General features: G+C 36.8%; 1 protein-coding gene and 1 non-coding gene across 3 annotated transcripts in view; both read right to left on the bottom strand.

The window, feature by feature from the left end:
* Positions 1–14866, bottom strand: part of ZFPM2 (zinc finger protein, FOG family member 2) — a 499502-nt gene that overhangs the window by 316991 nt on the left and 167645 nt on the right. The window lies entirely within an intron of this gene.
* On the bottom strand, positions 5555–5626 carry TRNAC-GCA (transfer RNA cysteine (anticodon GCA)). Its single transcript has one exon. It is a non-coding gene; the product is annotated as a tRNA-Cys (tRNA).

The following is a 14866-nucleotide window of genomic DNA, read 5'->3' as shown; positions in this document are numbered from 1 at the left end:
CACATCAAGGCTGTATGTTATCACTCTGCTTATTTAACTTACATGCAGAGTACATCATGAGAAATGCTAGGTTGGTTGAAGCACAAGCTGTAATCAAGATTGCTGGGAGAAATATCAATAACCTCTTATATGTAGATGACACCACCCTTATGGCAGAAAGCAAAGAACTAAAGAGCCTCTTGATGAAAGTGAAGGAGGAGAGTGAAAAAAGTTGGCTTAAAGCTCAAAATTCAGAAAACTAAGATCATGGCATCTGGTCCCATCACTTCATGACAAATAGATGGGGAAACAGTGGAAACAGTGGCTGACTTTATTTTTCTGGGCTCCAAAATCACTGCAGATGGTGACTGCAGCCATGAAATTAGAAGACGCTTACTCCTTGGAAGGAAAGTTATGACCAACATAGACAGCATATTAGAAAGCAGAGACATTACTCTGCCAACAAAGGTCCATCTAGTCAAGGCTATGGTTTTTCCAGTAGTCATGTATGGATGCGAGAGTTGGGTTATAAGGAAAGCTGAGCGCCGAAGAATTGATGCTTCTGAACTGTAGTGTTGGAGAAGACTCTTGAGAGTCCTTTGGACTGAAAGGAGATACAACCAGCAGATCCTAAGGAAAATCAGTCCTGAATATTCATTGGAAGGACTGATGTTGAAGGTGAAACTCCTATATTTTGGCTGTCTGATGTGAAGAACTGGCTCCTTGGAAAAGACCCTGATGTTGGGAAAGATCTAAGGTGGAAGGAGAAGGGGAAGACAGTGGATGATATGGTTGGATGGCATCACCACCTCAATGGACATGAGTTTGGATAAACTCTGGGAGTTGGTGATGGACAGGGAGGCCTGGCATGCTTCAGTCCATGGGGTTGCAAAGAGTTGGACACGACTGAAGGACTGAACTAAAGTGAACTGTTCTACCTATATAATATCTTAGCTTTTGTTTACTTCAGAATTCTCTAAATAAGAATGAATATTTTAATTGAAGCACACTCAAAAACTATTTTTTCATTTATGCAAGTCCTTCAACGGAATTCTATAAAACAAACTACTTTTTGAAAATACCATAGGTTCATGTTTAGATAGAATGTTTTTGTGACTATATAACTTTCTGCAATACTATAAAAATAAATGTTATGTACTATATTATCACTTTCTAAAGTCTATACTTCTGTCTCTTTCCTTTTATTATATTCAGGGAAAAATCAGTATAGTTCAACTTCACTAGCTGTCAAAATGCTTAACATATCAGAATTGTTATTGTTTTTGGAAAAAATATATAAAATACAAACGATATGGATTCAGGCCAGAAATGGCACCTCATTTAGTTGTAAATATAAAATGCCATGCACTCACTTTATTTAGAAATATTCCTTAAGTGTTTGGTTTATACTGACATTCAACCAATCTGTGTTTATTCTCAAATTTGAGCAGGATACCTCCCTATCTTATGTTTAAAATAAGTATTCTATCAATAATTTCTAAAGACATATTCTTCTCATGATCATATTTAGCATGCTATTTTGCAGGCTAACTAATATCCAACCTACTGGTTCATAAAGGATAATATAAGGAAGAAGTCATTAAATTATCACAATCTTAAACTTGCAGCATAACAAAAGTTTTGAATATTGTACCAATAATGTACAGAGGCAGTTTATGAAAATTAAAGTTTGGAATTGAACAGTTCTAGACAAATCATTAAATTTATTCTTCTCTGCAATAATGGAGAGAATAGCTGTTCCACCAAAATGCAAAACAAAATGTATTCAAGATTATTTGGTGCCTTAGAATTGCATATAATTACATTATTTTTACCCAACTTATTTCCATGTAGAAATTGCTTCCTGATCACTCTGAGAAGGCTCGACTCTACTCCCATAATCTAATCACCCCTTATTGTAAACTTCCCTCCAGCCCTATCCATGCCCCACTAAAAGCTCTTTCTGCTCTTACAACAGCTATTTTTGAAACTCCTGGGTCCCTTATGAACCAGTTTATTTCGGCTAGAAATATGACAGTTGACACAGGGTGGGAGGGGTTAAAAGTGAATATTACAGAATAAAGTTTAAGCTTTTAGAAAAGCTGTTGGATGTGAAAAAAAGAAGTTTGAAAAGCAAGGATGGCTAGAGAATTTGAACTTGGAATCTGCTAGACTTTCATTAAACCCTTAGAATTTCCCCTTTCACTTTCAGACATATTTTACTCCAATTTATGACAATTGTTGCCTGAAATTCCGCCAACTATGAGTTCGCTTTGAGTTATAAGCATCCTCTTTATAAAAGTAAATCAAGTCTTGGAGTATGACTCTCAGCCATTCCCATTTTCTCAGTTTTTTCTTCCTAGTATGCAGCAGAGATCCCTTAGGCTGAAGTAACATTTTCTGAATTGTGGTAGGAAAGAAATTAGGTGATCTTTGTGTTGTGGCCAGGTCGTGAGGGCAGGAAAAAAGGACTACAAGTAGAGAATACTTACAGGGAGAGGCGGGAAGAGGCAGAGGAGACAGAGTGTGCCAAAGCAAACTATGCTTATTTAAACATTCCCCTGGAATTTGCTATGTGTTCAGTAACAGAGAAGAATCTCTCTTCCTCCACTTTCTATTTCACACTTGCAATCTTATTACTGACTGCATGGCCCAATGCCTGCAAGGATCCAGAAACTGAGCTGCACTGTTATTGTAATTCATCTATCATCCCCATGAGTTCATTAGATAATAATGACTGACATCAATGGCTTCCACCACTTGCAGGTCAAGTATAAATCTGTTTGCATAGTGTGCAAGGCACATATGAATTCCCCTGCTCATGTGACCTCTCCAGTTGCATTCCTACCCCTCCCAATCCAACAGGACTGAACTGTTTAGAGGCTTCCAAAAGTGTTCTTCTTTCTCTTAGCATCACACCTTTGCGTATACTCTTCCCTCCACACCTCTCTTCTGCGAACTCTTATTCCTCTTCCCAGGGGTTGAATGGTGCTAGGAGCAGATGTTTGGTACATCAAATGAAAGGATAGGAACTTCGAGTTCAAAGTAGAGGAGAGACAGCTATGCAAACAAACTACCAGATATTAAATTGCTAAGTTGGAAATTCTACAAAGTGTATCGGGGCATAAGATGTTCCTAATTTTCCTACAGGAAATCTTTTCTGCTTTTCTGATAGTAAAAAGGAGCACCTGGTACCCCACTGGTCAAGGAGCAGATGGTCGATAAACACATGTCTGATGAGGAAAAGAAAAGGAGAATCATGTGAAATGTCCACAAAAACCCTCTTTATATATAAACAACTTCCTTATCACAGACCAGTCTTAAGATAAAGACTCAACAAGTTATGCTTAAACATGCAAGTAGAAAAAGAACATTTTATTCTTTTATTTACTTAATTTACCTGCAATTTGAAAATCTTTGTTATTCTTTCAATATTCCAATGTGTAATAGTGATATGGGGACTCAGAATTTGCATTCAATTTCCTGGCCATGGCTCCTCTCCAGCAAAACTCTTCTCCATGACTGCCCTATCTATTCCTAACCTTCTGCTTTTATAATCTTCCTTCCTTCCTTCATTCAAGCTACCTAAAAGGGATGTAAAGGGTTGTGTAATTCTGAAGTAAAAAAAAAAAAATCAATGTTTAGTACATGCTTGTTTTTTTCAATGTGAACACAGTATGGACAGGAAGTCAGTCCAACTTAAACTTTGCTATGCCTTGAAAATATTGGCAGACTATTTCAATTTTCTCAGCACCATGTGTCTGAAACAATAGCTCCATGATACCAAGTTCTTATTTAGCCTTTTGTTTAATTATTTTATTTTATCCAAAAAATCTCTTTCCTAAGTGTTTACATCATACTTTATCATACCTTATGTTTCTTAAGATTAGATTCAGAATAAAAAAGCTTTAAGACCATTTCAAATTAAGTAGGATAATCAAATATAATGCTTGGCCAACAGATATAACCATAGTTAAAAGATGAACATCATCAGTACTAAGAGTTAGCAACATTTTGAGCTATCTAACACGATGCATGGAGAGAAAAGCATACTATCATTTTTTCTGAGATGCTTGCCAGAAATGCATCTCAATCTAATCACGAAAAAACACTAGACCAACTGAAATTTAGAGATATTCACAAGATAACTAAGCATTACTCTTCAAAAGTGTCATGAAAAACAAAGATGAGCAACAGGCATAGATTGGAGTAAGGAGCTGAAAAATCTAAATGCAATGTGGAATTGTGGAGCAGACCTTGGAACAGAAAAAGGGCAAAAGTGGTTAAAAAAACTGGACCTCAGTGAAGTCTGTAGTTTATTTAATAGCACTATATCAGGGTTAACTTTTGATAATTCTAATGTGGTTATAGAAGATGGTAACATTAGAGGCAACAGGGTAACCTGTATACGGGAATGTTCTGCACTTGTTTTGCTTCTTTTCTACAAGTCTAAAATTACTTAAAGATAAAAAGTTAAACACACATAGCGGTGTGATCAACACCAATGAGCTGTGCCTAAGAAATTCAGTGGAATATTACACTTGGTGGCAGTTTTTCAGGTGTAAGAGTAATGTTAAGTTAAAATCCCACGTGTGGCAGAGACTCAAAATCCATTTCCTCTTCTTCCTTAGCCACAAAGCCATAAAATGTTAACTGAAAACATGGCACCAAGGATAAAAACCACCTATTTTTCAGCTTGTGTGGCTTATGGAGTGAGTAGAAATAGAAATATTCTTAAAAAGAGGACAAGAAATAAAATAAATTCAATCATAGGGCTAATTTTAGGCTAAAAATAAACACATAAAAGAGTTTCTACAAATATAAATGTTGAAGAATTACAACCAATATCAAATAAATTGGTGGAAGGTCCATGAAAAAATGGCATTCTCTGCATTCCAATATATTCATTCTTTTCTTTACCTACTGAAGAAGTGACTACCGAGACAAGTACAATATTTTCTGCTGACAATATATAAATTAATGAGATATAATCACTGCCCACAAGGAGATGAAGATGTAGTGAAGGAGAGAGGGACACAAACAGATTAGGAAGCATATCAAATAAATTGGTGGAAGATCCATGAAAAAATGGATCTTCAAAAACAGATGACTAAAAAGTAAACCAGATGTTCAAGGCTATGATATATACAAGAGTAGTGGGATCTAATGACGGCTGAGGGCAGGTCAGGAGTTGGCAGACCACAGCCCATGGGTCAAATTTGTCCCATCAATCATTTTGTAAAATCATGAGCTTGTAATATTACATTGAACTTTTTAGTCACACCTCGTTTGTGTGATCATGCCATTGTATGTATTTAGCTTTTTATTTTAAAACAATTTTAGACTTATAGAAAAGAAGCAAAAAAAGTACAGAGAATTACTGGTTTTGTATTTTTAAATGGATAAAAAAAGAAGAATAACATTTCATGATATAAAGTGACAGTGAAAGTGAAGTCGCTCAGTCGTGTCCGACTCTTTGCGACCCCATGGACGGTAGCCTACCAGGCTCCACCATCCATGGGATTTTCCAGGCAATAATATTGGAGTGGGCTGCCATTTCCTTCTCCAGGGGATCTTCCCAAACCAGGGATCGAACCAGGGTCTCCTGAATTGCAGACAGACGCTTTACCATCTGAGCCACCAGGGAAGCCCTTCATATATGAATATGTGAAATTTAAATTTCTGTGTCTAGAAATTCAAAATTTCACCAATAAAAATTCCGTCACCTTTTTTAGCTGTCATATATATAAATGTGTGCATGCGGGTTCTGTTGCTTCAGTTGTGTCTGACTCTTTGCAACCCTATGGACTATAGCCTGCCAAGTTCCTCTGACCATGGAATTTACCAGGCAAGAATACTGGAGTGGGTTGCCATGCCATCCTCCAGGGGATCTTCCCAACCCAGGGATCAAACTCGTGTCTCCAGAATCTCCTGCATTGCAGGTAGATTCTTTGACTCACTGAGCCACCTGGGAAGCCCATATGTAGTACTCACATATTCTTTATTTTTCTTCTTGGTCCTCAAAGCCTAAAATATTTACCACACTAATTTGAACAGAAAAACTCTATTAACTCCTGGCCAAGGCCAATGGTGCTCAGATTTTGGCAAGCATCAGAGTTCCCTGAAGGGTTTGTTAAACCACTGATTGTTTGGTTCTGTGCTCAGAGTTTTGATTCACTAATTCTCAGGCAGCACTTGCAAGTTGGTACCTCTAACAAGTTTTCATGCAATGCTGTTGCCACTGGTCTAGAGACTACACTTTCAAAACCGTTGTCCCAGATGTCATGTTCAAGGGGCAATGAAAAAGGCCAAAGGAATAGAAGGAGAGAGAGGACATTCTAAGTAGTGAGCATATGGAAAGGCCTGAAAGTAAGGAACACGGCATAGTCTTAAATGATAGATTCAAAAGGACTAATGATAATGGCCCTTATGAAGGGAAAAGCACTGGGGACAGAGATAGATTCAAGATGTCATTCGAGGATGGCCCTGTGGTCTTTTGGCTCTGGGAATGGATAGATGGTGCTGGTTTTCGCTGAAAAGTATTGTGTAAAAGGAACAGCTGATTTGGAAGGAAAGCTGAGAAATTCAGTCCTAGATATGTTGAGTTTGAGATGATTAGTTATTACTTTTTTGGCAGTAGATTAGGAGTGGGATCCATGTTAAACACATTATTGACCTGGTGATTTTTGCAGAAACTAATGCCTATGGCCAGCGATTTATTTTGTAAGTGAATATTGAAACTTCTCCAATCAATAACGTTTATGTAACAAAAGACAGATTAACACATCTCTGGTCAATAGTGAGTTAAAGCTATGAATTTGGAAGTTTTTACCCTACTTATGCCCTGGATATGGATGAGACCACAGAAAGCACGCAGGCTGTGCACGTGCTCAATCGCTCAGTTTGCAACTGTGCAGACTGTGTGGACTGTAGCCTGCCAGGCTCCTCTGTCCATGGGGATTCTCCAGGCAAGAATACTGGAGTTCAGCCATGCCCTCCCTCAGGGGATCTTCCCGACTCAGGGACTGAACCCTCGTCTCCTGAGTCTCCTGTTTTGGCAGGCAGATTCTCTACCACAGAGTCACCTGGGAATGCCCATAGCTGAGAAGAAAATCTTAGGGAACACCAACATTAAAGAGGGCTCAAGTGGATGTAAAATATGAAGATAGTTGCGCAAGAGATACGGTTATATGGGAGGGTGGATAAGTTAAAGAATAAGTGGCTCATGGATCCAGTAGACAACCTAATTTTAAAACGTAAGTTTGCTACTGTAGTCTGGGGATAAATAAGAGAAAATATAACGAAATAATTTCTAGGTTTGCTGTAAAGGGAAAGAGAGACAAAGGATTGCAATTAAAAGCAACGGAAGCTATAAATTAGAGGACAGAATCACTGCTTGTCTCTACATTGATAGATCAATCTATTGCATATTGATAAGGGTTTGCAGTAAAAGGTGATGTTTTGGAATATGACTTTGAGGTCAAAGAGGTTAAAGCTGCCACGTGGAACTGAGGCCAAGGTGAGAGAGTCTGATAAGCACAATCCGCAATCTGTGTCTGTCACAGCTTTGGCTTGATGTCATCAGGTGATGTCATGAGTAGAGCAGAAGTACTTCTCTTATTACTACTCACAGTGTGTGTTGTGTGGTATGAGGTAAGAAGACTGTCCAAATCTCAAGGTATAAATGGTGAAAGTATGGGGACTTCATCTTTTTTCCAGGGTTTAATCTAGAAATAATTGATACTTATAAGAACTTGCTTTTCCAAAAAGAGTGTGATCCTTTCTTTATCCCACCACCAGAATTTCTAGCACAGATCAGTACCTCCAAGAAACAGTTTTCTTTGTACACAAAATAGCTGCTAAGTTAAGTTTTGGGGTGCCGAGAAATGAGAAGCTCAGAGGTTCGTATGAGGTCAAACTAAGTGGTAATCTTAGGATCAAACTATATTCTTTAAAAACAAACTTTTAATTTGAAATGAACGTTATTAAGAGAAAATAATTAGATTTATATTATTTTCAGGGCAAGATATGTTTAAACACATTTAACTTCTACCATATAACTTCTTTATAAATTCTGCTTCCACAAGAGGTAACTGACTAAAGTCTCAAGTTAACTCAGAGTCTAAGAAAACTGAGTGAGCTAAAAAAAATACTATATTAGGATGCAAATCCACTGACCATTCCCAACTATTGCAAATGTAGCAGGAGACATAAGAGACACAGGTTCAATCCCTATGGGACAGGAAGATGCCCTGGAGGAGGGCATGGCAACCCACTCCAGTATTCTTGCCTGGAAAACCCCACAGACAGAGGAGCCTGGCAGGCTACAGCCCATAGCATCGCAATGAGTCTGACATGACTCAAGCGACTTAACATGCACACAGGCCATTATTTGCTATATATTTGTATATTATATTTTACTCTGCAGTATCATAAATATAAGTTGCATTTGAAAATTATAAAATTATAAAAATTCTCATATCTATTTAATTTCAGAATAGAAGCTTCCCACCTAAATCTAATCATTGCTAATCAGTTCAGTTCAGTTCCGTCACTCAGTCGTGTCTGACTTTTTGCAATTCCATGGACTGCAGCACGCCAGGCCTCCTTGTCCATCAACCACTCCCGGAGCCCACCCAAACTCATGTCCATTGAGTCGGTGATGCTGTCCAACCATCTCATCCTCTGTCTTCCCCTTCTCCTCCCACCTTCAATCTTTCCCAGCATCAGGATCTCTTCAAAGGAGTCAGCTCTTTGCATCAGGTGGCCACAGTATTGGAGTTTCAGCTTCAACATCAGTCCTTCCAATGAACAGTCAGGACTGATCTCCTTTAGGATGGACTCTCAAGAGCCAAGTACTGTTAAATGAGAGCTTATCATATGCTAAGAATTTTATGTGTACTATTATATTTACTACTTGGGAATTCTATTGGAAAACTATAATTATTGCCTTGAGCTGAAGACAGCTATAAGCAAAAAGTGAAAATCTCACAATATTTCTTTACTCTGATGGTAGTGAAATATTTCTTACCTTTTTTATACTTTACTGGCCATTTTCTCTCACACATAATTTTTCCAAGAAGAAATATGTATTCTTCTTCTTCATTAAATGTGAAACAAGTGTGAAAACAAGTACTACTTTGTATAAAAGAATATTTTTCCAATTTCACATATTTTTATCAATATCATTTTTTGCAGTACTAGAGATAATCTGGGATTTTTGGCAGAAATTATCTGCAGTGGGCTGTCTGTATAAAGTATTAAAATCCTTAAGGTTTTTACACATATGTCAACTAAACATATGTAACTGACTTATAGCTAATTAGTTCATGGAAATTTTGTATTTTTAAAAAGAGCAAACAATGGATATATTTGTGGAGTCTAGGTTTTAAGATGAATTATAATTATTGTTTAATGTGGAGCTTACAAGCATACAGTAAAATAGCAAATACATTTGGTTTTCCTTGTTTCAACACACTTTGTTAAGTTGATTTATCCCTTCTATAATGGAAATTGTTGGTATATGTAGGTTTTGAAAATCTAGGGATACAATTATTACTTTTAAAGAGGATTGAGAAGAAATGTAAAATAACAAGAGTTGAAGAACGTTGCAATTTGAGATTGAAATACAGAAAGTGTGATGGCTTGTGTTGCATTTACAAAAAATATTTTAGTTTAGTTTAATTCAAAGATTTAAGTTCAACATGTTGAAATACTACCATCACTATATATTCTTTTTTTGCAAAACATTGAGTTTTGCATACAAACTATAACTACTAACTCATTTTACCAAACAATATTTTTTGCAAGGTAGGCAGAGGAAATAAATTCTCTATCCGACCCTATCCTTTCAGTACTTTGAGTTAAGGGGAAAAAATCGAAAATCTTCAAAAATCGTTTAGTTATAAATAGCCTAATTCCATGTATGAAGCATACAGCTATTCTATCTTTCTTTCTTCACCATTAATTACAAACAAATTCTTCTTTCTCTTGTGAAGTCTGAAGTTTGTTGTTATTATTGTTAGATGAGTTGCATTCAAACTCCAACAACAACAACAACAAAAAGATGAAGCCAACATTGAAATTCATCTCACAGTCTGGAATTTACTTAACGGCCAGCCTGTGCACTGTGATAAACGGAATGATGATCCGGCAACATGTCTTTATCCATGGTTTGCTTTAATTAACGCCGGCTTGTTTGTTGAAAAGATGATTAATATGCCAATGAAAATTGCATAATTGAATACCACAACACTGGCACAATCAGAAAGACACATGCAGTTTTTGATTAACATTTATTATTATTATTGTTGTTATTATTATTATTATGCTTTTTACTGTATGTCTCACTATGAAATGATGCAGTTCTTTGACCAAGAGGTGAAAGGAAACAGGACTGAGGGCAGGATACTCCTTGAGCAAGAATAAAATGCAATGCAGCTTAATCAGAATGAAAGAGTATTTTGGTGAAAATGGTCCTTGGGATTTCAAAATGCAGGCTACCTCCAATTAAATCTACATACCAGAAAAATGTAAAAGCATGTAAGACTGGTTGATGACAGAGCAATTTAAAAAAAAATCTAGAAACACAAGACATTTTCACAATATCCAAGAATAGCTATCTAAGGATTTATACATATTTTATATAAACAAATGACTTTTTAAATATATCATTTTATTTCCATATTAAGATTTTGGAAAAAGGTAAAAACTACTGTGCTTTTAATCCTGAGCTGTAGTCAGTTATATATTAAGAAATATTTTTAATAAGTAATCTTAAGAAATGTATTTTGTGTAGATCATGTTCTACCAAATGAGGAATTTTCTTTTTAATTTCACTTTCTCAAACAAATACTATTCCCACTTCCACATCTGTGGGTCTGGCTCTGTACTCAATTCCTAGGATTTAAACACAGGTAAGAAAGCATGTCTGCCTTCAAATGGCTCATTTTAGAACTATTAAAATGAAATTCTATGACAAAATTGGATTCTATTTTCAGAATTAGCTCAATATCACTTGCCTAAATTACAGACTGATAACTAAGTATGTATATAACATGCAAAATGTATGTAAGCATAGTTACATCTTTGAAGTTTCAGGCAATTACAGCTGCAATATGGTAACGCAACAAAGAAAAAAAATCATTATTCTGGATTACAGATATTTTAGTGGTTCTCTATTGCTGTTTACATAGCAGTAACTCCATAGAGCATTTTTAATAATAAAGTGGAAAGCTTTTGCAAGAAATTTGTACATAAATGATAACATCACTTCAGTAAAAGTATAAATGAATCCAAACTGAAAAAAAAAAAAAGAAATGCAATAAACTTTTGAACTCACTAGAAGGTCCTTTATTTTAATATTCTACTTTTAAGAGCTACACAAAAACCAGATGAGATAACTGATTGATAGTCTCCTTTGCAAAAATCTTCAGATGCTTGGTTTATGCTGAAAACATAAGCTTGAGTATCTGATGGAGCAATTTGAATTTCTGATGACTATAGTTAAGTGCAAAGAGACAATTCTTGAAACACAAAATTTTCCTGTAATTAATCATATAGTTATATCACCTAATTGCCTGATTATTTAGTGAATCTCTTCTAAACAGAGAATATTCACCACAGAATCTTTGGCAAGGTGATTAAATAAGACCATGCTGTGTGTGGCACAGCTATAATTCTGGCCCTAAGGCACCTCAATCATGATATGGATACCACTGTTCTATCTACTATGGTCTTTACAGTGTCTTTTAGAAATTTACCATCATAATGCACTTCAGTGAGCAATTACATCAAAACTAACCATTTCAATTCAGGTAACTTATGCAATATTACAGGCAGTTAAGGTAACACTAGACTATAGTGAAACACTCACTTGAAAGGGAAGAAAATTAATTTCTTTCAATGGAGAATAAAGTTTAAAATAACAACTCATAATGGACCAGAAAAGGTCAAGTCTCCCTTAAGAGAGAGAATGGCTTCAAACATAGGCCAGCTCTTAAAACTTTCCAGAGATCTGCCCTGTTCACATACAACCTGCACTCCTCTAATTCTTTACTGAGGGCAAGTTGCTTAACCTCTCTAAGCCTGTGTTTCCTTTCTGGAAAAATGGGAATAATGATGTTCCACCTGTGGCAGAAACTATTCATTAACTCCCATTATTTGCCCCTGCACATCTTCCTAACATTGGTATTTCTGATTCTAAATAGGGTATGTGGTTGCCTAAAATAAAAGCAACATTATCCAACCTCTTTGGTAGGTAAGTGAAGTCATATGAGGTAAGTTCTAAAATTAGATGATGGAGAAAATGTATGTGCAATTTCCGGAGGTCTCTATATTGAGAGAGGAAGAACTATATATGCCATCCTTTCTTTCTCTTGATGGCTGGAGTCAGATGTGATGACTGAGTGTGAGCAGCCATTTTGGCCCTTGAAGTGAAAACGTATGGTTGAAGATGGTGGAACAACAAAATAGAATGAATCCGAATGCCTTATAATTCTAGGGCTGTCAAAGCTGCCAACAAATCATAGACTGCTTACACTAAATTCCATATACATTAAGAAAGATAACCTTCTTTCTTATATGCTAAGTCGCTTCAGTCGTGTCCGACTCTGTGCGACCCCACAGATGGCAGCCCACCAGGCTCCGCCGTCCTTAGGATTCTCCAGGCAAGAATACTGGAGTGGTTTGCCATTTCCTTCTCCAGTGCATGAAAGGGAAAAGGGAAAGTGAAGTCGCTCAGTCGTGTCCGACTCTTAGCGACCCCCTGGACTGTAGCCTACCAGGCTCCTCCGTCCATGGGATTTTCCAGGCAAGAGTACTGGAGTGGGGTGCCATTGCCTTCTCCAATCTTCTTCTCTTTCTTATATAAGTCAATGTTATTTGGGGATCTTGTTCGCTTGCAGCCAAAGCTGACAGACTTTATATAAAGGACTGACATAATAAATGAGAAAATGTACATGGATCAATCACTTAGCACAGTGCTAGATAGTAAATAATACCTGGACAGTTACAGTTGATGATGATATCTTGATTATATCATCTTGATTCATTTCATTTATTCCAGACATTGTAAATTTTTTAAAATTCCCTACTAAGTCTCGGATACTGCTCTAGAGCAGGGGTTGGTAAAATCCAGCCCACCATTTGCTTTTGTAACAAAGTTTTATAACATACAATCATATCCATTCATTTATAAGTGGTCTATGGTTGCTTTTACACAACAGCAGAATTTACATTTACTATTTAGCCCCTCACAGAAAACATTTTCTGATCCCTCTTCTAAAGAACCATGGAGCTGGCATTCTAAAACAAAGACATTATATAAAAAATTAAATCTACAATATAATACACTGAATATAAATAAAAAATAATCCACTTATAAAGTGAACTAATCATCTATGGAAACAAAAGAAAACAAGAGGAAAGGTACCTGACAAGCCATCATGAGTACTTCATCAGATGTGCACTTATATTCTAATTATGAAGATGGACAATGCAGACTTTCAAAATCTAGTACAATTAAGTATAGCATTATGTACCTAGACCTCTAAGTTTGATCACAGCTTGCCATACATCCTTCTGATAGTTTGGATTCTCATACAGCTTACTTACAGAGGAAAAATGTGATAGAATGGCTAACATGAATCTCTGGTCCATTTGACAGATTCTGCAAATAAATCAACTGGCATCTTGTTGTACACATCAGTCCCTTGTGAGATTTATTTTTGGTCAGTATCCTTGAATCTGAAATTTTTATACATTGCTATGCATCCACTCAATTCAATTCAAAAATTATTCTTCATAGGATGTAAATTTCAGTAATGTTATTTCCTGTGCAGTTTGGAGTTGCTAGCAAAGGATCCTCACTTGAGTTTAAAAAACTCATACATTTCCCCTTTGCTCCAGTATGAATGTTTATGCATGCTAAGTTGCTTCAGTGATGTCCAACTCTTTGTGACCCTATGGACTGTAGCCCACCAGGCTCCTCTGTCCATGGGATTCTCCAGGCAAGAATACTGGAGTGAGTTGCCATGTCCTCTTCCAGGGGATCTTCCTGATTGATCTTCCTGATGGTCCAGGGATTGAACCTGCATCTCCTAAGTTTCCTGCAATGGCAGGTGCGTTCTTTACCACTAGAGCCAGCTGTGAAGCCCCTGAATGTTTATGCTTCTCCAAAATTCATATGATGACATTCTCTCCCCCAAAAGTGGCGGTATTAGGCATTTGTAAGGTGATTAGGTCATGAGGGTAGAGACTTAATGAGTGGGATTAATGCATTTTTAAAAGAGGTCCCACAGACCTCACTTGTGAGGATACAAGAAGTCTGTAATCATAAAGAGGGCCCTCTTCCAGAGGACCGTGCTGGCACCCTGATCTCAGAATTACAGCCTCCAGAACTGTGAGCAACAAGCTCTATTGCTTATAAGCCTCACAGACTATGGTATTTTGTTATGGCGGCTCAAACAGGCCAAGACATGCCTCTACTTCTCAAAATATAACCAAACGTCTTAGAAGGATGGCTCTTAAGAACAAGTATCAGGAGGTTTTCTGAGAGCAAAAACATTGAACTCTCTTAAGTTCTGGGAGAAAAAGAAAAACTATAGACTCTTGTTAAATCAGATTAATTAAAGCCATATACAAATAAGGCAGCCTCTTTTGAGAACACTTTACAAGTTGGAAGATCAGTCATTTAAAATACATACAGTCAGAGAAGTTATGCATCCTATCTCAATGAGCAACACTCCGATATTAGGACTAGACATCGGTAAGGTGCTTAGTGAGGAGTGGAGCCCATTCCATAACGTTCAAGTGACTTCTTAGGAGATTATCGCTTTCTCAATGCTGAAAGCAGGATTATGAGTCAGGCAGAAGGAAAAAATGACAA

The sequence above is a fragment of the Giraffa tippelskirchi genome, chromosome 6, assembly GCF_054371585.1.
Source record: "Giraffa tippelskirchi isolate mGirTip1 chromosome 6, T2T-mGirTip1v1.2.pri, whole genome shotgun sequence".
Classification (NCBI taxonomy): Eukaryota; Metazoa; Chordata; class Mammalia; order Artiodactyla; family Giraffidae; genus Giraffa; species Giraffa tippelskirchi.
The sequence above is the reverse complement of the archived record's forward strand: the minus strand, read 5'-3'. Positions and strand labels throughout refer to the sequence as shown.